General features: G+C 39.8%; 1 protein-coding gene across 1 annotated transcript in view; it reads left to right on the top strand.

Annotated features, from left to right (window-relative positions):
• BMP6 (bone morphogenetic protein 6) overlaps positions 1 to 23,376 on the top strand; it is a 113,742-nt gene that overhangs the window by 64,424 nt on the left and 25,942 nt on the right. The gene's annotated exons all lie outside the window — the stretch shown is intronic.

The raw sequence follows: 23,376 nt of genomic DNA, 5'->3' as shown, positions 1-23,376 counted from the left end.
TTCCTGGAGGATGGACTGGTTGGATCTTCTCGCAGTCCAAGGCACTCTCAGCACTTTCCTCCAACACCACAGCTCAAAAGCATCGATCTTCCTTCGCTCAGCCTTCCCTAAGGTCCAGCTCTCACATCCGTAGGTGACTACAGGGAATACCATGGCTTTGACTAGGCGGATCTTTGTTGTCAGTCTGATGTCTCTACTCTTCATTATTTTATCGAGACTGGACATTGCTCTCCTCCCAAGAAGTAAGCGTCTTCTGATTTCCTGGCTACAGTCTGCATCTGCAGTAATTTTTGCCCCTAGAAATACAAAGTCTGTCACGGCCTCCACGGTTTCTCCTTCTATTTTCCAGTTGTCAATCATTCTTGTTGCCATAATCTTGGTTTTTTTTGACGTTTAGCTGCAACCCGGCTTTTGCGCTTTTTTCTTTCACCTTGATTAGAAGGCTCCTCAGCTCCTCCTCGCTTTTGGCCATCAGGGTGGTGTCATCTGCATATCTGAGGTTGTTAATGTTTCTTCCAGCAATTTTCACCCCAGCCTTGCATTCATCAAGCCCCGCACATCGCATGATGTGTTCTGCATACAAGTTAAAAAGGTTGGGTGAGAGGATGCAGCCTTGCCGTACGCCTTTCCCAATCTTGAACCAGTCTGTTGTTCCGTGGTCAGTTCTGACTGTTGCTACTTGGTCCTTGTACAGATTCCTCAGGAGAGAGACAAGGTGGCTTGGGATGCCCATCCCACTAAGAACTTGCCACAATTTATTATGATCCACACAGTCAAAGGCTTTAGAATAGTCAATGAAGCAGAAGTAGATGTTTTTCTGAAACTCCCTGCCTTTCTCCATTATCCAGCGGATATTAGCAATCTGGTCTCTCGTTCCTCTGCCTTTTCTGAACCCAGCTTGAACATCTGGCAACTCTCGCTCCATGTATTGCTGGATTCTTCCTTGAAGGATCTTGAGCATTACCTTACTGGCATGAGAAATAAGGGCCACTGTACGGAAGTTTGAGCAGTCTTTCGCATTTCCCTTTTTTGGTATGGGGATATAAGTTGATTTTTTCCAGTCTGATGGCCATTCTTGTGTTTTCCATATTTGCTGGCAAATGGCATGCATCACCTTGACAGCATCATCTTTTAAGATTTTAAACAGTTCAGCTGGGATCCCGTCGTCTCCTGCTGCCTTGTTAGCAATGCTTCTTAAGGCCCATTCAACCTCACTCCTCAGGATGTCTGGTTCTAATTCATTCACCACACCGTCAAAACTATCCTCAATATTATTATCCTTCCTATACAGATCTTCTGTATAGTCTCGCCACCTTCTCTTGATCTCTTCAGCTTCTGTTAGGTCCCTGCCATCTTTGTTTCTTATCATACCAATTTTTGCCTGAAATTTACCTCCAACGTTTCTAATTTTCTGGAAGAGGTCTCTTGTCCTTCCTATTCTGTTGTCTTCTTCCACTTCCATGCATTGCTTATTTAAAAATAGTTCCTTATCTCTTCTGGCTAACCTCTGGAATTGCGCATTTAACTGGGCATATCTCCCCTTATCCCTGTTTCCTTTTGCTTTCCTCCTTTCTTGGGCTACTTCCAGTGTCTCAGCAGACAACCATTTTGCCTTCTTGTTTTTCTTTTTCTTTGGGACGTACTTTGTTGCCGCCTCCTGAACAATGTCGCGGACTTCTGTCCATAGTTCTTCTGGGACTCTGTTTACTAAATCTAGTCCTTCAAATCTGTTCTTCACTTCCACTGTATATTCGCTAGGAATGTTAGTGAGATCATATCTAACTGGTCTGTGTATTTCCCCTGATCTCTTTAGTTTTATTCTAAATTGAGCAATAAGAAGTTCGTGATCTGAGCTACAGTCAGCCTCAGGTCTTGTTTTCACCGACTGGATGGATGTCCGCCACCTTTGGCTGCAAAGGATGTAGTCAATCTGATTTCGGTGTTGACCATCTGGTGAGGTCCATGTATAAAGCCGTCTTTTAGGTTGTTGGAAGAGAGTATTCGTTATACACAGCGAGTTTTCCTGGCAAAATTCTATCAGCCTGCGTCCCGCTTCATTTTGTTCTCCCAGACCATGCTTGCCTGTGATCCCTGTTGTCATTTGACTTCCCACCTTGGCATTCCAGTCTCCTGTAATGAAAATAATGTCTTTTTTTGGTGTATTATCCAGTAGGTCCTGCAGATCCTCATAGAACTGATCTACTTCTGCTTCTTCAGCAGCTGTGGTTGGGGTGTATATTTGGATCACTGTAATGTTGAAAGGCTTTCCTTGCACTCGAATTGAGATCATTCTGTCATTTTTTGGGTTGTATCCAAGCACCGCTTTAGCGAATTTCTTATTAATTATGAAGGCTACTCCATTTCTTCGATGTTCCTCTTGTCCGCAGTAGTAGATCTGGTGGTCATCTGTTGTGAAGTGGCCCATTCCAGTCCATTTCAGTTCGCTGACCCCCAGAATGTCTATCTTTAGTCTTGACATCTCACCAATAACAACATCCAATTTGCCCTGGCTCATAGATCTTACATTCCAGGTTCCTATGGTGTGTTGATCTTTAGAGCATCGGATTCGTCGTTCACCTCCAGTACCGTCGGCCGCTAGCCTTCCTTTCGGCTTTGAGCTAGCTGCGTCATCACATCTGGGGCTAGTTGAACTTATCCTCTGCTCCTCCCCAGTAGCATTTTGGCCATCTTCCGACCTGGGAGTCCCATCTTCCAATGGCATACCGACATATCTCTGGTTGTACTGGTCCATTTAGTTTTCTTGGCAAGGATACTGGAGTGGTTTGCCATTGCCTTCCCCAGGGATCACGCTTGGTCTGACCTCTCTGCCACAACCGTCCCGTCTTGGGTGGCCCTTCACGGTTTCGCTCATGACATCCTTGAGGTGCTCAAGCTCCAGCGCCCCGACAAGGCGGTGATCCTTTGCTGGAGGACATAATACAGACAGTCCCCGAATTACAAACATCCCACTCACAAACAACTCATAGTTAAGAAGATGGGCAAGACAACAAGAAATGAAAGAAATGTACCCCTCAAAAGGGAAATTCACTCCCAAAAGAGTTATTATGTGGAAAAGGTGTCTTTCTCCACTGAAGCTTTATCATCAATTCTTGTTTCCACATAAAGCTACATTTTTCAAAATCCAATTATCACAGGGACAGAAAGTGAGGTGAAATCTTCTGAATAGGAGCACAGACAGCAGAACAAACACTGCAGATGTGTTAACCCTTTCCTATGCAATCCAAAGCTAACATATATATTTGGCCGGAGTTACACTTTAAAAATGTACCTGTTCTGACTTATATGGAAATATAACTTGAGAACAAACCTACAGAACCTATCTTGGTTGTAACTTGGGGACTGCCTGTACCACCTAATTTGTTTCCATGGCCAAGCAGGGATTTGAAACAGAGGTCTCCTGGAATTCTAGACTAACACTACATCAAAATAAAAAATGTCAGTAACTAGTGAGTGTATTCAGGACACCATACCATTGCAGCACCAGAAGTTGACAGTAGTATTTGCAAGCTGCCAATTTTGGGAAGAGGTAATGATTTAAAAAAAGGTGGCGGTGGCAGCAGCAAGCAGAAGCAACAACAACAACAACAACAGAAAATAAATATGCCCTGGCAAATGGATGTGGTCTTGTCATTGTCATTTGGAGCAACTAGGTTAATAAAACAGAACTTGTCAGAGTGGAAGTCTTTACTGAAGATTACAGGAGGAATCTTTTGGGGGTGGAGAGGAGAGATACTCAGCAAATAGAAATCTCTTCTGGTTCAGTTGTTTTGACCCATGTCCTAGATTAGTTCTCTTGGCAATTTTTAAATGTTTGCACCCACACAAACCCCTGAAGGTAGTGGATTTTCCTGTGGATGAATGGTCTCTGGTCAGTTTCAAGGAGAAATATCAATATGATCAAGAAACCACTGTACCTGGAAATTTTGTCTTGAGCAGAAGGTTCATGGTCTAAATAAGTACACAAAATAAGGGACACTATGAATAATAAAAACTTGGAGAGCTTTTAAAAGATTAATGTGGCAAAGCTGTCCCCATATTCCCTGGTTTGTGGGTGACATCTGTTTACAGTCTGAAGTTGAGTGAGAGGTGGGGAATAGAAGGTAATGAAACAGGATTGAAATCCAGTTAATAATCTGAATTAGATTGAACCCACAGAATCAATGGGATTTGAATAGTTGCTTTGTTATGTTCTATGAAAGCCAAAACCTCTACTACCACCTATAGTGTACTGACTTTGCTAGGCAGTCTTATTATCTTCTAGATCAGTGGTTCTCAACCTGGGGTCCCCAGATGTTTTTGGCCTACAACTCTCAGAAATCCTAACAGCTGGTAAATTGGTTGGGATTTCTGGGAGTTGTAGGCCAAAAACATCTGGGGACCCCAGGTTGAGAACCACTGTTCTAGATCAATGGTTCTCAACATGGGGGTCCCCAGGTGTTTTGGCCTATAACTCCAGGAAATCCCAGCCAATTTTCCATCTGTTAATATTTCTGGGAGTTGAAGGCCAAAATATCTGGGGACCCAAAGGTTAAAAATCACTGTTCTAGATCTATATACACAGACACAAATACACACATTAATCAATCTCATTCCCAAATCAATGCAAAATGATCAGATACAGATAGCTACAGAAAAGAACAATAGATCCATAATGCCAACACTATTTTCGAAGCCTTTGTTCCTGCCAAAATAGCTATACCAATACACGTTTAGTTTGTTACTCAGATCTGAGGCCTCTTGGGGATGGAAAAAGGGAAGCATTCCGTTCATTACTTTCTTATATTTTGAAGGACATACTTTTCCCATATTGGTGTTGAAAGTGTTTGTATGGAAGTGGGGACATGATGGAGAGTGTCTCCTCTTAATTCTGCAAAAAATAACTATTCTTTCCCTCACTTTTTTCGCTTCTTGAATGGTAACAACTTGTGCACTTAAACTGAGTTCTTCATAACAAGTGGCTGACTCACTGAAACCTGATAGAGACACCCCTGGAAGAAGTGATGCTGCAGCTTTGGACCACGCCTGTCTGGATCCATGTGAATCTTAATTAGAAACAAATTTAGCTGAATAGGGATCATTTCCTTTTTGGATTAAATTGTACCCTCCTCTGCGCATAGGCGATTCTGTTGAAGCCAGGGAGAACTGCCTATAGACAGTATAGAATCTGGCCTCTCTGCATAAGAGAGGATGTAAAGATGTACTAAGATGGAGTACAAATAGCTGGTGCCAGCTCACGCTTCACCTACAAGGCTTGGCTTGTTTTAATGTTCTCATCTGGTCTGTTGAAATGTTTTGAGGAGCTTCATTAAAATGGGATTTTTAATTTTTTTCAAAGTTTACTTTGGTTTGTTGAATAAAAATTAAGCAGTTTCTACCAAAACATGAGATGTAATCTGGAAAAAATCTCAGAGGAGCTTCAGCATTAAATTGTCTCCACGTGTGCCTTTCACATCATCGGCACCTGCTTGGCAGTTACCAAGAGAAATCTTTTCACTGTTGCCCCCCTGGGATGAGTGACGGGCACATAATTCACGAAGCTATAACTCAGTTGGGATTCACAAGGCATCAAGTCAACCTTTGTAAAAGTTTCAATTTTTTTCAAATGGGCCAAACGATAGTAAATGTTAGCTCACCAGCAGCAGAAGTGAGGAGTTGCAAATGTCAGAAGCATCTAGTAAAACTTTCTAGTACTCTTTTCCATATTAGGAGAAAAGAAGTGATTAGACACTTCTAGCATATGTTTGTTTCTCATTTTAATGGATAGGTATATTTGGTCTTAATTAAACACCCGCATTAAATACTTTAAAGGGTATGGATTTGAATAATGGCACGATGCCAGTGTGAAGTAGTGATTACTTTGTAGGACTGGGTCTGTTGACACAAAGGCTAAAATGTACACAAGGGGTAATCATGTTCCAGTCACTCTTTTAAATACACACCAAAAGCTTATGTATGAAAAAATGGTACATGCATAATAATCCAAAAACACAAGAATAGCTTTAAGGGCTTAAATCAATGATTTGTTTGTCCTAGTATGCCACTGGCAACACTAAACTATGCCTGATTTCACAAAAATGTTATGTAATGAGAACATGAAGTGTCTCAGCCAAGGATAGTCAAACGGTGGTCAGAGATTACTGTATAGCTCTCTGGGGAGGTGTATGTTTCACCTTCAGAATTGTAAAGGATAAGACAATAATGAAATTTGGAATCCACATGCGTATGTAATGCTTGACTATCTTGAACTCAGTCAAGAGGAAGCAGAAAAAAGGGTCTCCAGAGGTGGTGCCAAGTGTGTAAGCAAACTGAGACAAATTAGCTTACAGTACAGAGGGGAAATTCACAGATCTACAAACAAAAGATGTTTGAATTCCAAGAAGTAGCCTCTTGCACTGAAAAAGGAAAACTGATGTAAGCTGAGATCAAATAACACTGAAAGCAAGTAGGACTTCTGTGGTAGTATGAATGTGGTTAGAGAACTCCATGGGAGTGGAAATCTTATCAATGCTCACAATTAATACTGTGTTTAGATCAAAGTTCCTTTTCAGATAGTTCCCAGAAAGACAAGGGATGGAGGGGATACATTTGACTTCCTTTGCATGTATGGAAAGGAATGCCTGGATTTTGTTATCTTTGATAGATAACAGTCACTACCCCTGCCCTTAAGTAGTCTCTATTTGTTTAGTACTATGTACATGTGAGCTGGAATAAAGCCCCAAGATCACACACTCCTTGGTCTCTTCCTTCTGAATAAACATAAGAAGAGATACACTAGTTTTCCTTGATCTTGAATTGTGAAGCTGCCTGATCTTGACTTTCTTGCTGAATGCATTTACGCCATATTAGTTTGAGAAACTGCAAGTCACTGGTGTGAGAGAATTGGCCATCCACAAGGACGTTGCCCAGGGGACGCCCGGATGATTTGATGTTTTTTTTTTAATCATCCTTGTGGGAGGCTTCTCTCATGTCCCCGTATGAGGAGCTGGAGCTGATAGAGGGAGCTCATCCGCCTCTCCCCAGATTCGAACCTGTGACCTGTCGGTCTCCAGTCCTGCCGGCACAGGGGTTTAACCCACTGCGCCACCAGGGGCTCTTGCCATATTAGTAAATGAATGCTAATTTCTTACAAATATATTCTTGAATGTAGCTGAGACCTATAATGGAACACATTTCATGTTATAACTGAGCAGTCAGGGGGTGGAGTGGAGGTAAGGGAAGAAATGCCAAGAAAACAATTGCATTTTAACTCCTTTTAGAAGGATGAGTTTTCATTAGGAGGTGGAGCTCTGAGGAAGTATGACCGAATATGCCTTTTTCACCCCTCAGGAGTATACCTGTTCCTAGCATTGCATATCCTAGCAATGTTGACAAGTGGTTATTCCATTGTATGTTGACAGATGATTATACTATCTCTTTCTCATATTTTTCTCTCTCTCTGCCTTTTTCTGTGTAGCACTTAGGCCCCTTCCACATTTTCTGCATTGAACTGGAATATATGGCAGTGTGGACTCAGATAACCCAGTTCAAAGCAGATATTGTGGGATTTTCTGCCTTGATATTTTGGGTTATATGGCTTTGTGGAAAGGCCCTTATTCACGCATGCTTGAGTAATTTGTCATCTGGAAACATGCACCAAAGGCATGGAGAGTCCAGCCACCTTTGGCTATGTTCAGCTGGAAAATTAAGACACTTTTCTTGGTAAATGCATATTAGAGAAGCTTATTATTGGCGTGTAAAGAGCCTTCTTAACACTATGCTTTAAGAACTTTTGTTTAGGGTGTATGAAATAGTATCTGCTCAGTAAATTATTTGCAAAGGTTGCCTTTTAATTATTGTGTATGGGGGACTACAAGGTATGAAGAAAGGTGCTTGTTGAATCCTTTTTTGTATGTATGTTTGTAAGGTGGTTAAAAGACGTAAGAGTATGCAAGGGTTTCAGGAATCTCCTGAAGCCCTTGCTGAGTCATGTTAATAGTCATGGCTAACTTAAGCACTGATGAAAGATTGATGAAGACTAATGAAAGCAGTCTGGTAATATTATGGAGAAAGCATTTGAAAATGTACATGCCATTGACATTCATCAATCCAAACTATTTGTAAAACATGTTACTGAAAGTTACATAGTTACCAACATTTTCCTATAAAGTAATGAACGTGCACATTTCAGAACACGTTTTCTTCTCCTGTGCATGCTTTCCTCCTCCTCACTTTCTGTTTTCTCTCTCTCCTTCTTCTTTTGGAAGAATATTAAGGTAAGTGATTCTTGAGTGAGCCAGTGATTTACTATACAACTTACATTTTATTATAAAGAAGCACACATTTAAAGTAGTTGTGAAGGTAAGTGAGATACTGCAAAAACGAACTACAATCAGACCCCCACACTTACAGAACTAATTAAAAAAATTACTTGTTCAGTTAGTCACTTAGGATCTACTGTACAATCTACACCCTCTTTTCAGCACCTTTGTCATTTGTCCTATTAAAAATAATAGGTTTCACTATTATCTAATTTCACATATCCACAGAAAGTCCAGGAACATATCTTCCATGGATGCAGGGTTTGTACTATATGCTGTGAAAATTCAAAATTCATTACATAAATGACAAATATTGTATACTATTATTCACAGCATTAAGTGAAATACACAATTATGATACAGCTTGGATAAAACTCTCTGGGACATCTATTGTTCCACACCCATTCGAATTGTGTTAAAGAGCACAAAGAGAATTGCTTGATGTCTTGAATGTGATTTTCCTGCTTCTTGATAAAAGGTTGGACTGGATGGCCCACGAGGTCTCTTCCAACTCTGTGGTTCTATGACTCTATGACTCCCTTAAAGTTTGGAGCAACAATAAAACAAGCAAGCTTGGGTTTTTTGATCTGTCTTTAGTAAGTTCAGAAATGTTAATTGTCTGCATTAATGTTCCCTAGTTTTTTTTTTAAAAAAATGTTATTTATCATTATAGTAATTGCTAATGAAAGAAGAACAACATGAACCACCAATGCTCTAGATCAGACATGGGAAAAATTCAGCCCTCCGGATGTTTTGGACTTCAACTCTCACAATTCCTAACAGTCTACCAGCTGTCAGGAATTGCGGAAGTTGAAGTCCAAAACATCTGGAAAGCCAAAGTTTGCCCATGCCTGATCTAGATCCTGGTCTTTGCCCTCTCTGGCTTAAGGCCCCTGACCACACATTGAAGAATCTCATTTTCTTTCATTTATATCCTTCCTTTTGGGCCAGAATAATGCAAAGCAGGCGGCGGGGGGGGGGGGGATCATACAAACTGAGGCAGGACAGACTACTTAAGTAGTTGCATGGCCAATTATTCCGTCTTTGTATTTCAATCTTTCAGTCTTTTCCCCAGTACCCCTTCTTCACTTCCTCCTCTGCTCATTTCCTCAACAGTGACAGAACAGTGAGATGTGTGTCATATGCTGAAGTCAAGAAGCAGTAAGGCAAGGCCTTTAGAATGGCAGCAGGGATTCTTTCAAAGTTATGTGGTGTAATCTAATTAGATGGAAGATATGTAAAGGAAAAGTTTAAGAGGCTAATAAAGCATTGGTACTGGGTGTAGTCCTTGTTTCTAGGGTGCCTGTTTTGTAAGCAACATTTCCAGAACTGACACTGGCAAAAAAAGAAAAAATCCAGCATGAAATTGAGTGAACTACAATATTTCATGGATGACACAAAATACTGTGCTGCTTAAAACAAATGTTAACCTTGATCCATAAATTAATTTGTTAGGAGCAATTGTTTTTTATAATGTAAATTATAAAAATAATTGTTATATTAACAGGTAGTAGGAATATGTTAACTGTTGCAATCCAGAGCAGGGAACGAGGACCTAAGATAACTATCCACCACACTTGGCTGTGAAAAACAATCCTTTTTTATTGAAGAAAAATGGTTACAAAATAAAGGAAAAATGCAAGTCAAAAGCCACAGCAAAATCAGCAAACATGAATTTAAATGGACAAAGCAAAACCAAAAGCCTCACTGGGAAATACTGGAATCTGTTAGCAATCCACTAACCGTACTTGATATCCTAGAAATCTTCCCAAACTATGGCCAGGAAACCGGGAGAACTGCCAAGGTCTTCATCAATTCTGAAACGATGCCTGAACTGAGACAATCAGCTCGGTGTATTGCAATTAAAACTCAAGAATTGGTTCCATGAACCGCCCTTCTGTTTTGAAGCCAATGTTTTTAATTCTTGAATTCGGGAGGATCGATGCAAACTGAGTGATTTACTTCTGTCTTCCCAAATTTGGCCCCTTCTGTTGTCATTACAGTTAACAGGTGCAGAAGGGAGGGAAAGTTCAAGGTCTCCCACTGAAACATTCTCAGGAACACTGGTACTTTCATTTTCCAAATCTACAGAAGTTCCTTCCTCACTAATTTCAGGAACATTGGCATTTTCCAAACCTACAGCAGTTTCTTCCTCACTAATTTCAGGAGCATTGGCATCAAAAGGTACATTTCCACTAGCATCAGTAAATATACTTTCATTAGCATCAGGAGGAACAAACAGAGAATCAGGTTCAAGTTCAAACTCAGGCTGAACCCCAACATTAACAACATTTTTTATTTAAATTTTAAAACCATGTATTATGAATGGGAAGCATATTAAGCAATTCTCCACCACTAACTATCATATTTCATTGCGTAATACTCACCACCTCAATAGTTGTACCCCCATTGTTTCGGTGCCAAAAATTGTATTTTTCTTTTCCTCATATAACAATCACACCCTATTTTGGGCTGATTTTCTCTTTCTACTGTCTTTCTCTGAAGGCAAGGAAGTTTAAAAACTAAAAAAATGAGATCTCTTCCCTTTCCCCTCCTTCCTCTATGGCAAGGCAGTTTACAAAATCTGGAGCTCTTTGGAGGAAGGAGGAAAGATCCAAGTTCCAAATCCCTCCATTTCAGTTTTTTAAAACTTCCTTGCTTTGGAGGAAGGAAGAAGGAGAGAAGAGTGGAGCTTCAGAGATCTCCATTTTATGGTTTTCTCTTGCCTTTGGAAAAAGAAGGAAAGAAGGAAAAAATACTACCAAATGCCCTTGCAGTTTTTTAAATAACGAGAAATGGAGCTGTTTGTTTGAAGCCGGATCATCCCCCCCTTTTTGTTTTCCCTTTCCTTTCAGATGTAAGGCATTTTATTTTAAAAATAATAACAGAAACCAGAGACTCAAAGCCCGATTTTTTTTCTTTTGTAATAGTTGCAACCCCTCCCCCCTTTTGCGATGAAATGTTGTATTCCCCAAAGCACAGTAAAAACCCCATGTTACTAGAGGTTATATTTCTGGCATGACTGAAACTAGATATGGCTGAATGCCATTAGATTACCTGGCTTCTAGTACCAGCATACCACAAAATTGTGTTGGAGTGCCAACATATTACATAAGAGAATACCTCTCTAGGAATTTGCTATCTCCCCCAGAATTATTTTATAGTAATTTCAGGGTTAAGCATCCCACAGAATCATCTGGAGGTTCCAGCAAATTCCTAGGGAGACTATTTCCCCAGAGTTCCAGGGTTACAGGAAAGCAGGTTTCATCCTGTCCAAAAAAGGCTGCGGTGAGGCCATTATTGGGGGAAAAAAATCTTCCTTGAATTTCACCATACTGGAAAACTTTTGAGTGATTTCCAGTACCCTTTTGGGGGGCAATGCATCAGAGCATGTGCTGGCCTCCCAACTCCAGGCATTCCTAGATGAAATTGATTATCTAGAATCTAGATCCATTTCATTCTTGTTTTGAGAGAGAGCCAATTTCAGTCAGCCTTGTAGATGAGCTATATGGGTCTGAACAGGGGAGGTGTGTCCCTGTTGTTCTGCTGGACATCTCAGTGGCTTTAGAAACCATCAACTGTAGTATCCTTCTATGGCCCCTTCTACACTAGTCTGTCATAAAAATCCAAATTTTCAAAGCAGATAATCCCCATTATCTGCTTTGAACTTGCTTATATGAGTCTGTACTCCCATATAATCCAGTTCAAAGCAGATAATCTGGATTTTACATGGTGGTGTAGAAGGTTTGAGTGCAGTTGAGTGCAAAAGTGGTTTTAAAATGAACTGGGGTTCTTTCATATTAGTTATTGCTTAGTAAAATCACTTATTTTTCATTATGTCAGTAATCTTTAATTTTGTTATACTTCTCTAGTCTACCTTTCCTTCGCGCTTCACCACTTTGAGTGTCTGTTAAGAGAGAAAAAGTGCCGTATTAATGATGATGGCGAGAATAATGATAATCATGATATTAATAGTGATACAGCACTGCTTCCTAAGCAGGTCTGTTTTAATCTTCTAGGGGTAGCACAGCAGAAAACACCTCTCTGAAACCATAGAAAGATGTTTCCAGTCAGTGTGGATTATGTTAAACTAGATGGATTAATACATACCCTGCAACTGTTCCGGTTTGGCATGGACTGTCAAAATAAATCCTTAGTTGTCCCACTTTTCCAACTGCTTAAAAATGTTCTAAGTTCTCCTTCCACCCACTTTCACCCTTTCAACTTCTGTTCCTGAAAACAGTTAAAATTCAATTAATTCAGCCATGGGAAAAGAGAAGGTCAACAAGATCTTGTTCTTAGGCAGCTGCCATAGCCTTTGCCATTTGTCCATACTTTGATATTGCTTGACCACATGTGGCCTCATTTTTATTTGTGAAATATTGGAGACACGTTAATAGTCTCATGCAATATAGCACAGTTTTCTGTGTTCATATATTTCTCTAAAAGATTCATTAGGTTACATTAATAAAAAGAGATTTGTTTCTTTTAGATTCAGGTCAGGTAGTTGTTGTGTGCCTTAAAATTATTTCCAATTTACAGCGACCATAAGGTGGCCCTATCATGGAGTTTTCTTGGTATGATTTGTTCAGAGGGGAGTTTGCCATTGCTTCCCTCTGAGGCGGGAAAAGTGCGACTTTCCCAAAGTCACCTAGTGGGTTTTCATGGTTGAGTGGTATTCATCCCTGGTCTTCAGTGTTATACTCCAGTGCTTAAACTACTACACCATGCTGGCTCAGGTACAGACCATTTTAAAATACTAAAAATCTACAAGTATATTCCATAAATAAGTGTACACAAAACAGGCAACTAAGAATTTCTGGCTACTACATGATTTATTACTTTATTTGTATATGATTTATAGATTGACTGATTGAAAGCCATCTGCTCTGCACTTTGGCAATTTTTTGTGTATGCAAGTTCAAGTAAAAGAATTCAGCAAAATTAAGAGCATTCTTGATAATCTTGGGATATATTTGATTCAAGTGGCCAACTATCACAGACTGAAAATATACTGATAGGATACACATAATAAGGAAGTATCTTCAAGATCTTTAGTGCTTCCATGCTAACTAGGTAAGCTTGTTGAAAAGGATTGGAACTCTAAATATTTCAGCTATATCTGAAATTCTAATGAGACACCAACTGTCATCAGAAGTAATTGCTCCCGTGATAACAATCTTATGGGGATGAATGTGGGAAGGCCCCTTTCTCATACCTGTATGTCAGTGGATGATTTCATAACCTCCCAAATGATAATATCAGTTATGAGCTATACGGTGCTAATACAATGAACTCGCTTGTACTGCTCTGTCAGCTCAAGGCTTCCCCCTGCCCCTTACCCTTTTTGGCTATTGAAAATTCTGCTAAACAAAACAGCTAAAGTATCTGAATATTTTCTATAAACAGATCCTTTTCCTATCCATATCTGAGAACTATAGAGAATGGATTTAAATAACCCTGCTTCAATCCAGACAGGTAGATCTCAGTTACATAAATGTGTTTCCAAATACAGTGGTACTAGTGAGAATTTTATTTATCGTGTCAGCAGTGAACCAAAACAGTTGTGTTGCACTAAAAAACAGACAGACAAACAAACAAACAAAACACAAAATTTGCAGACTTGGAGTGCCTCAGGTGTTGCTGCAAGAAGGTCCTCCATTGTGTATGTAGCAGGGCTCAGGTTGCATTGCAGTAGGTGGTCTGTGGTTTGTTCTTCTCCACACTCGCATGTCGTGGATTCCACTTTGTAGCCCCATTTCTTAAGGTTGGCTCGGCATCTTGTGGTGCCAGAGAGCAGTCTGTTCAGCGCCTTCCAAGTCGCCTAGTTTTCTGTGTGCCCAGTAGGGAGTCTCTCATTTGGTATCAGCTATTGATTGAGGTGAGAAGATATTGCGCATCTTCTGCCACGGTTTGTAGGCTTCTAAATGCCATGGTATGTGATGCTAAAGATCAAATCATTTATGTATTTATTTATTTATTTAGCAATAAATAATAATGTACACATACCCATGGAACATGCACAAGCATGTTGCTGCAGTGTGCTCTTTAAGTAAAAATCATGCTCAAATACTACTGTGTAGGTTTGCTCCCCTCTGGAAAAATTCCTGTGGATGCTTTTGGTTCTGCTCTATTTTTAACAGGAAAAAAGACCCTCTCTCTTGTTTCAACTGCAGCTTTTAAAAAACCACAAATGAGGAGGTGTGGGAGGCAGTCACCCGCATTTCTCATAATGCCTAGAGCGTCCTCTTAACAGAGCAATCCCATGATCTAGGGGTACTGAAGCAAATATGGGCGGCTGCCTCCCACATTTCCTGGAATGTGGCCAGAACACATAATTGGAGTAAGAGAGAAGGTCCTCCTATAACTCTGGGTGGCTCAGCTCTTTTATATTTCAGTTAAAGATATCAGAGATTCCAACCTTCCTGACAATCTTGTTGCTGTTGTGTGCTTTCAAACTATATGTTGACCCTAAGGTGACCCTAGGTTTTCTTGGCTGGATTTGTTCAGCAGTGGTTTTCCTTTGCCTTTTTCAGAGGATATGGGAGTGTGACTCGACAAAGGTCATCTAGTAGGTTGCCAAAGCTGAGTGGGGATTCATCCCAAAGTCAAAATCCAATGCTTAAATCACCACACCACATTTGCTCTCCCAGGTCACATTACCTGAAGTAATGATGGAAGTAATAAATAACATAAACACCATAAAAGCCATTATTTCCCCCCAGAAGTTCTACAAGTAACTTAATGAGTTACTTTTGCTTTGATTGAACTAGCAAATGTTGTTCAATATAAGCAAATGTTAAGTGATGTATTTTGATGTGCGTTCTGATTCTATGAATGGAGTCACGGAGTTACTGGAGTCACGGTTGCCAGGTGTTGAAGGTGAAAATAAGGGACACTTCATTCCTTCACCTTGTAGTTAAGACATTGCCATAGCAACACCCATCTAGGCAGCACCCACACTCGGCCTTCAGAGAAGTACAAAAAGGGGGATAGTGGGAATCAGACAGAGCCGCAGAAGAGGGACTCCCTTCCTGCCACCCAGAGTGGAGCCTGCTTTATCTGGGCACCCAGAAGGAATGATGCTGCCACTGCCGGAGGGCAGAGGCTAGCTGGGCCTGGACTCACTTCCCACCAGAAGGAAGCTTAGATCAGCAGAAATGCGGGATAATTGACGTCCTGGGCAGGACATTTCATCTAAATACAGGACTGTCCCTTGAAATCTGGTGTGCCTGGCAACTCTGACTGGAGTGAAAACTCACGAGGAAATGGACCCTGAAGCTGTTGGTGAATAGTTTGATGTAAACATTGACCTACTGTATGACTGCTGTGTTAATCAAAAATTAACACTGCCAGTGCCAACAACCATAAGAGGTAAGGGTGAACTATTGAGAGCTTTTTCATGTTAAGTAAAAAGGTATCTAAAATTATGCATGGTATGAAGAACATAGAGGAAGCTTTTCTCTTAATCTTATAGTATTAAAAACTGGATTCATCTGTAAAGCAGAATTGGATAAGAGATCCTTGGCTTCCTTGGCTTCTGAAAGCAGCTGGAGGGGGACTGGCTGAGTGGGTAAGAGGAGTGCTGAATACCTCATCACAGCAAGAGAAATTTTCATTCTGCCTGAAAGAGGCTGTGCGGAGGCCATTACTTAAAAAAAAAAAAAAAGGTCCTCCCTGCATCCCTCCATTCTGATTAATTATATGATATGGAAAAATCTGACCCCCAAATTATTAAATGTATTAAAATATTTTAGAAATGTATGAATTCCGAGATGCAGCTCACAGGGATTTATAGTGAGCACACTCTTGGCTTATGGTAACATTTTCTATGAATTACTTTTGGAATGTTGCTCAATACAACTGGATCTCAGGAAACAATGAATTGGGAGACTTGAGGGAGAAGCATAATATATTCACCTCAGAGCCCTGGAGTCTATTTCCTGTTTTCCTTCTGATATGGTCTGGACAATTGATGGGAGCAATCTGTCTCCCATGCCGCAAGCCAGCCTTACCCTTTGAACTAATCATCTTGGTCAATCCCCCATTGTGTACTTTGGACTAACCCTATTGTTTTCACCAGAATCAACCCATTAAGCTCCTCAAGGGCTCATTACTTAATTTCACATCCCATTCTTTTCGGATTGCACCCCTCTCAAATGGGGGCCATTAAACTGACGGACACTTCAAATACCCCAGTGACCATTTATTGAAATTCCTGCCACCACAAAGAGCAATTAGTGATGACATCCAATACATTCCTGAGCCACTCAGGGCGCGAATCCTAGCAGGACAGTTTTTCAACCAATCAGGAGCTGGCACAGTTTTCTTAATTAGCTGTCAAAATGAATAAAAATGCTGTGTATTCTCTATTGTGGCATGTCAGTATTTTGAAGTGCTTCCTCCACTGACATCCTCTTTGGCCATTGAGAATAAATGTTTGTGTTTGATTTGGCCTTCTCGATTAGCTAGACATACTGGGCTTCCAAACCCACAGTTCAACTTATAGGCCAGTATTTTGTCAAAGTTTAGAAGCACATGATAGCCATGATCTCCTTCTGGGCTGCTTCTCTGGAATGGAACTTGGGAGACTTGTTTTTACAGTGGTTGTAGTCTTTATTGGAGGAGTAAACACAGAAGCTGCTGATAGGGGAAACCTATTTGATGTCCTGGCCATTGGTCTGTAGGGTTTAACATCAACATGAAACAGCTGATAGAGATGATCCAGAGTTTCTCAGCATACGACATTGAAATAAAACATATCAAGAAAATAATCAAGAAACACTTTTCAAGGCAATGGTGTTAACCTGAGATTCCCCCACTTAACCTGAAGACGGACCAAGGACTAAAACTCAGGCCAAAGCCTGAGATCTGAGAACCTTTGGTGGTAGGCATTTCAACAGCTACATCCTTCTCTATTTTGTGAGTAATACTACTCAATCAGAAGTGTTTTTACTCTTCAGGACTCCTCAACAATATTTCAATTGTTCTCTTTTTCCATCTGAGAAACAATCTTTGCTCCTTACCTTTCTTTTGCCTTCCCAACATATTATTTCCCTGGCTTTTGTGTGTCCCCTTGCTTGAAATTACAGGGCACAATGAGTTTTCATGAAAAAGTACATAGTTTAGGGTAAGACTATCCGTGACTGGATTGCAGCATCCAATCTCTTTATCAGATGAACAGAAGCATTCCAAGTATGTTCTAAACTGTCAGGGGATATTAATCTAAAAACCCTATGCATTGGGAAAGAATTTGGAAGAATCTGAGCTGAGATCCCTTTTCTTTTTAGAAAAAGTTTTATGAAGATGTGCAAAATTTGCACTACATGTATAAGGTCATAACCATTTATTTCACATTTCCTACTCTGGAATAACTGTTACCTCCTGCCTCTGTACTGATCATCAGTCATGTGGATTTAAATCTCCTAGTCATTTCACTATGTAATGAAAATGGCATGTTTAATCCTAACATATGGTGAAACTGTTAAATTTGTAGTTGCTGTTGTCTGCTGAACTGATAATAGATTTTCCCCCTTAAAGTAAATCTGCTGTATGCTATTTCCACAAGGAAAATAACTTGTTTTGAGATTTCTCTGTAAAAAATGTATTTTATATATTGCTATACAACTTGTCATTATTTTCCTTCACAAGATAATTCAATTGCAGGCAAAACCCCAAATAATTGACAGCTATAGCTCTGTCCAGCACATTTTTAAGGCTGCACTTGTATTTAAGCTATCTCATAATTGTTACTGTCACAAAATAGTATATCAGGAAAAGCAGGGGGAAAGAAATGATGGTAACCACTGACTGAGAGATAGCAAAAAGCCATGGACTCCACCCTTTCTAGAGCATTTCTTATTCATATAGGGCATTGCCACATGAAGTCGCTGTCCCACATTATTCTCATGACCTGGATAATGGCTACTTACTGGTACTATCACTGTCCTTGTCACCACTGCTGCCATTGCATGACTGCACTTCTGGGTAGGCAGTGTAACTCTACCCTCTTGCTGTGCTGATTTCCACTTTTGCTTTTAAAAATACATTGTCCAATTGTTGTATGTGTGTGTGTGTGTGTATTCAGTCAGGGGAAATAACAGCATGCAGTTGGCTGCAGATACAGGGAAATGTTTGCTCCCAGGAGAAGAAGAGATAAGAGAGTATATGAAATTGTAGTTTATTCATAGTTTTATATCCATTTATGTCTGTCATGGCCTACAGTATAGGGTCCAAAACAGGATTTTTTCTTTATCTGGTCTGTTTAATTTAAAATCATTGTGGGGTCAGTTAGATAGTATATGCTATTCACCATGGGTGAAAAAAACAAAAACAGTTCCTTTCAGCCAGAGTCTGAATGATCAATGACCAGGAATTATCCAAAGTGTAGTGCAAAAATAACTGAATTATGACTGTGATATATTACAAAAGTCAAAGTTAGCAATGAGTAACACCCCTCCCTCAAACCCTCATTCGTGTACAGATAGGCCACATCACAGTAGAATTACTTGAATCAGAAATTGGCTCAGTTCCGGCAAAGAGAAGGAATAGTTTTGTTCTTGAAAACAATTACTAGTGCGTTCGACATTTCCTTCAGACTTAGCATACATTTATAATAATGTGATAAAACTCTAAGCACCTGCTGACTGTTTTTAATGAATGTGATTGTACCCTATTATAGGACTATCACTGAGATGGTAAATCTATATCAGGGCAGGAATGATTTTGACTGTAAGATTGAACAGAAAGCAACTCGTGTGGTTCATGTTTATCCATAAAATAAAAATTATCTCCACATAAAATACTATTACATGGGGAGAAGAACATCTAAGACTTTTCTCCTTCAAATGTAATCTATTCACCTTAAAGTATGCAGTGTAAAGCATTGTGTTCAGTTAGCTGTGGGTATAATGAAAGGACAACAATTTTTAAATTATTAATGTATTGTTGTGATATTGTGTACATTGATTGCTGGGTTGGGAAAGCACTATTTGTATCTCTGGGGACACTTCCAGACAGCATTTAAATGTGCACTGAAGCAAGTTTAAGAAACTTGCTTAGGTGCACGTTTAAGTCCCCATATGTCACCCCAAAACCTGTGCTTACCCAGAGGGGTGTCTAGATGCCCTCCTGGTACCCTCAAAAAACTAAAAAGACGCCTGTAAAAATTAAAAGAACTTACCCGGCTGCCATTAAAGTACTTCTGGAGTCCTCCTGGCATGTAGAAATGACGTGCCAGGAGACCCGGGAGGAGCAGGGCAGGATTGGTTTTTCTCCTTACACATACACACAGACACCATCTCCTGGCACATCATTTCTACACACCAGGAGGACTCCAGAAGTACTTTAATGGCAGCCAGGTAAGCTCTTTTAATTTTTACAGGCTTCTTTTGTGGGTTTTGAGGAGTGGGTTGGTACCTCTCTAGGTTTTCCAGGCTCATTGAACCAGAAAAACCTGATAGGGCTTTGTGGATTGGGCCCGGATTTGTGTGACACGGTCCCCGGGTCCAATCCACACTGGGCCCATACATGTAAAAACCTGGATCTTATCAAAGATCCAGGTCTTACCAGGAATCAAATTAATTTGTGACAAAGCAGGTTTTTCCTGCTTTGTCTCGAATTAGTTGGATTTTACTGGAGGTCTTGTTTGGATGCCTCAGGTAAAAGTGTGCAAGCTCTTATGTTTTGGGCCCTGTCTGGATGAGCCCTGGTTGAGTCAGTGAAATGCCTTGAGATGGACTTTAAGGTCATTCCACAATGCATGCTTATGATTTGGAAGTCATCCTTTTTGTTTTCCCATTGGGTACTGGGGACCTTCTCAGGCACCAAGAAGGAACTCTTGATTGCAGTACCACTGGAAAATCCAGTAATTTTTCAATGTTTTTGTTTTATATAGTGGGTATGCACATCAGTGTTGATGAAATGGGCAATCATCCATTGTATCCACACAGCAGGGAGTGAACCAAAATGGAGAAGAAAGATGAAAGGCAAATGCTCAGCTGGTTTAACAGACCACAGCTTTATTGATAGCAGTTTATAGTATGATGTGATCCAGAAAAAAAAGGCAGAGCCCTTTTGATTCCTCTAAGACAGGGGTCCTCAAACTTTTTAAACAGAGGGCCAGGTCAAAGTTCCTCAAACTGTTGGAGGGCCGGATTATAATTTGGAAAAAAAAATGTATGAATTCCTATGCAAAAAAAAAAAAACACTTAAAAACACTACAATAATTGAAATGAGGAACAATGTTAATAAATATAAACTTATTAGTATTTCAATGGGAAGTGTGGACCTGCTTTTGGCTGTTGAGATAGGATTGTTGTTATTGTTGTGTGCTTTCAAGTCATTTCAGACTTAGGTTGACCCTGAGCGAGGGCCGGTTAGATGACGTTGGAGAGCCGTATCCGGCCCTCGGGCCGTAGTTTGAGGACCCCTGCTCTAAGAGTTTATCTGCAGACAGTGGCACCCTCATCTCACATGCTTAACAAATAGCCCAAGAAATGTCTCATTAAAGAAGGGAGCCCTGTGCTAGTGTTTTCACAACATCCTGGTTTTCTTTAAAGAGTACCAGATTAATGTCTGTTTAATAATAATAAAAAAAGATTCTTGCTCTGACTCATAGATTAATGCTTTGAACCCCATACATAGTTAAGCAATGCATAATAATTTGTCAGATTCATTAACTGAAGCAGTAGCTGATTACTGGCGTCTTCCCCATTATTATAACTTTAGCCAAGCATATGGTACTGGTTGCCTCATTTTCTTCTAGTTAGCTTTTTTTAAATCAAGAGGTGCACACAGATGCATTTGATTATACATTAATGTTGGTTTCCAAAAGTTGCTGCTTAGAACAGTCTGAACCAAATTGCTTTGTGGAAGTGCAAGGAAATGTTGGGTGGAGTGGGAGAAGATTGGAAGTACGATGAGAAATTACTGTTTTCTGCTTTTCATTTTGGTGTACATGGTCTCAATGAAAAAAAGGTCATTTCTTGAAGTGAGATATGAGAATAATACAAATAGGCTATTCTCAGAAAGGATTATCTCAGAACCCAAATCTTGAAATAAGAAATCTTGATAAAATTAAATATTTAGATAGCACTAAATATAATGTATGCATATTTACTTGCATAGGGCTGTGGTCTTAATTTCAGATTTTTGAAATAATTTTTCTATTAGGAAGTAGCTCGCAACAGAAAAGCAAAATGTGCAATTGCATGTTCAGCGAAATGTAAGCAAATCCAGAAAGGGGAATAACCGTTTTCATCTGGTTGGTTAAACTGATAGCAGTCATGTGGTAACCAAGCTGAGGAAGGTAATTGTCTGGTATGATAAGAATGAAACATGAAAACTGTGCTGACAAGTGACTGCAATGCAGTGCCACAACATCAGGAATTTGCTCTTAATAAATAGCTGCTAAATAGTCGTCTCACAGTCTTGTTTTAGGAATAGCATGTGTAGATTTGCTGTAGATTTCAGTTTTATGAGTGGGTTGCACCAGACAAAATCTATGGCCCCTTCTACACTGCCATATAAAATCCAGATTATCTGATTTGAACAGGATTATATGGCAGTGTAGACTCATATAATCCAGTTCAAAGCAGATAATCTGGATTATCTGATTTGATAATCTAGATTATATAGCAGTGTAGAAAGGCCTAAGAGAAAGTTGTTTGTGTATATTGTTTGTTTAAATTCTCTGAATTGGTGTGCCTCTCAATTTTGCTTTCTTATAAATTCATCTATATATTATTAAAGGTTTATTGATGTTTACATAGAATAAAATTCTTCTGGTGAAGGAGGTGGTAAAGTTTTCATTGACTTATACTTAAGAGGAGTCATGTCTCATTTGCTTGTAATGCTAACACATAGATTAGGTTTAATGAATCAGTTTAAATGAGTAAAACATCAGATCTTTTCCTCATTCTACATAATTAGAGTGATAGTATTCCACCTTAATTGCCATGTTTCCATCTCATGGAGTCCTATGGTTCATAGGCTGGTGAGGTACTAGATTTCTCTATTTGAGAATTGTAAATATTTCTAATCCATAAACAATGACAATTAAATTGGAATAAATAGTGCGTATTAATCTGGATAAGACCTGAGTCTGTCTAGATTTCTTACTTTAGGAGGAATACTTTGATAAAGTTTAGGTTCACTTTTCCTGAATCCTGGCATAGCATTAAACTATACAGCTTTTGGATTTCTGGTTTGAAGTTGGCCTTTTTAGAGAATGGGCCATGTTTATCCTATGTTTTGAAACCTAGTTTGGATTGAAGAGTAAATCAGTATTCATTTAAAATGAAACTGGACTCTGCAGAAGCCTGCTTCCTGGCCATTTTAGAGAAGGTGAAGAGTAGATCTCGCAAACCCCGATGTTTCATTAGACTCATTCAGACTTGCTATAAACCACCATTTAGTATTCCATGAAAGCCAGTTCAATGTCTTACTTATTGTTTTTGGGTGACATGCCAATTATTTTGTTAATGGTATATAAAATTGCAGGGCACGTGGGAGTTATATTTTATTATGATATGCATAAAGTAGCTCTGTCTCAGATACATAAACCGGCATAGGTCTAGTCCAGGCATGAGCAACCTTTGACCCAGCTGGTAGGCTGTTAGGAATTGTGGGAGTTGAAGCCCAAAACACCTGGAGGGCCAAAGTTTGCCCATGGCTGGTGTAGTCTGCATCTTCTCATTGTTTGAAAGGAGTGCATCAAGGCAGGTGTGGATAAGACTCCCACAGCTGTTTTCATGGCTATCGACCTCTCCAGAGTCCCAGACCACAATTTTCCTGGCATGATGATGTCTGAATTGCCTCTCCTGGAAACTTCAAGGAGTTGAAAATCTACTTTTCAAAAGCTCACAACTCCATAATGTTTACCATGAAAATACAACCCTTTTCTTCAAAAACAAAGGTAGATTCCCACATTATATTATTTGGATTTAGGGAAGATTTTGGATAGTTATGTGCCCTCTGGAAAATTAAACCACTAGTTGTGTCTAGGTTTTTTAAAAAAGGTTTCTCCCCAGTCCTTTACACTAGGAATTATACTTTT

This window comes from Anolis sagrei, chromosome 4, assembly GCF_037176765.1.
Source record: "Anolis sagrei isolate rAnoSag1 chromosome 4, rAnoSag1.mat, whole genome shotgun sequence".
Taxonomy (NCBI): Eukaryota; Metazoa; Chordata; class Lepidosauria; order Squamata; family Dactyloidae; genus Anolis; species Anolis sagrei.
Note: the sequence above shows the minus strand (reverse complement) of the source record. Positions and strands in the feature narration are given on the sequence as shown.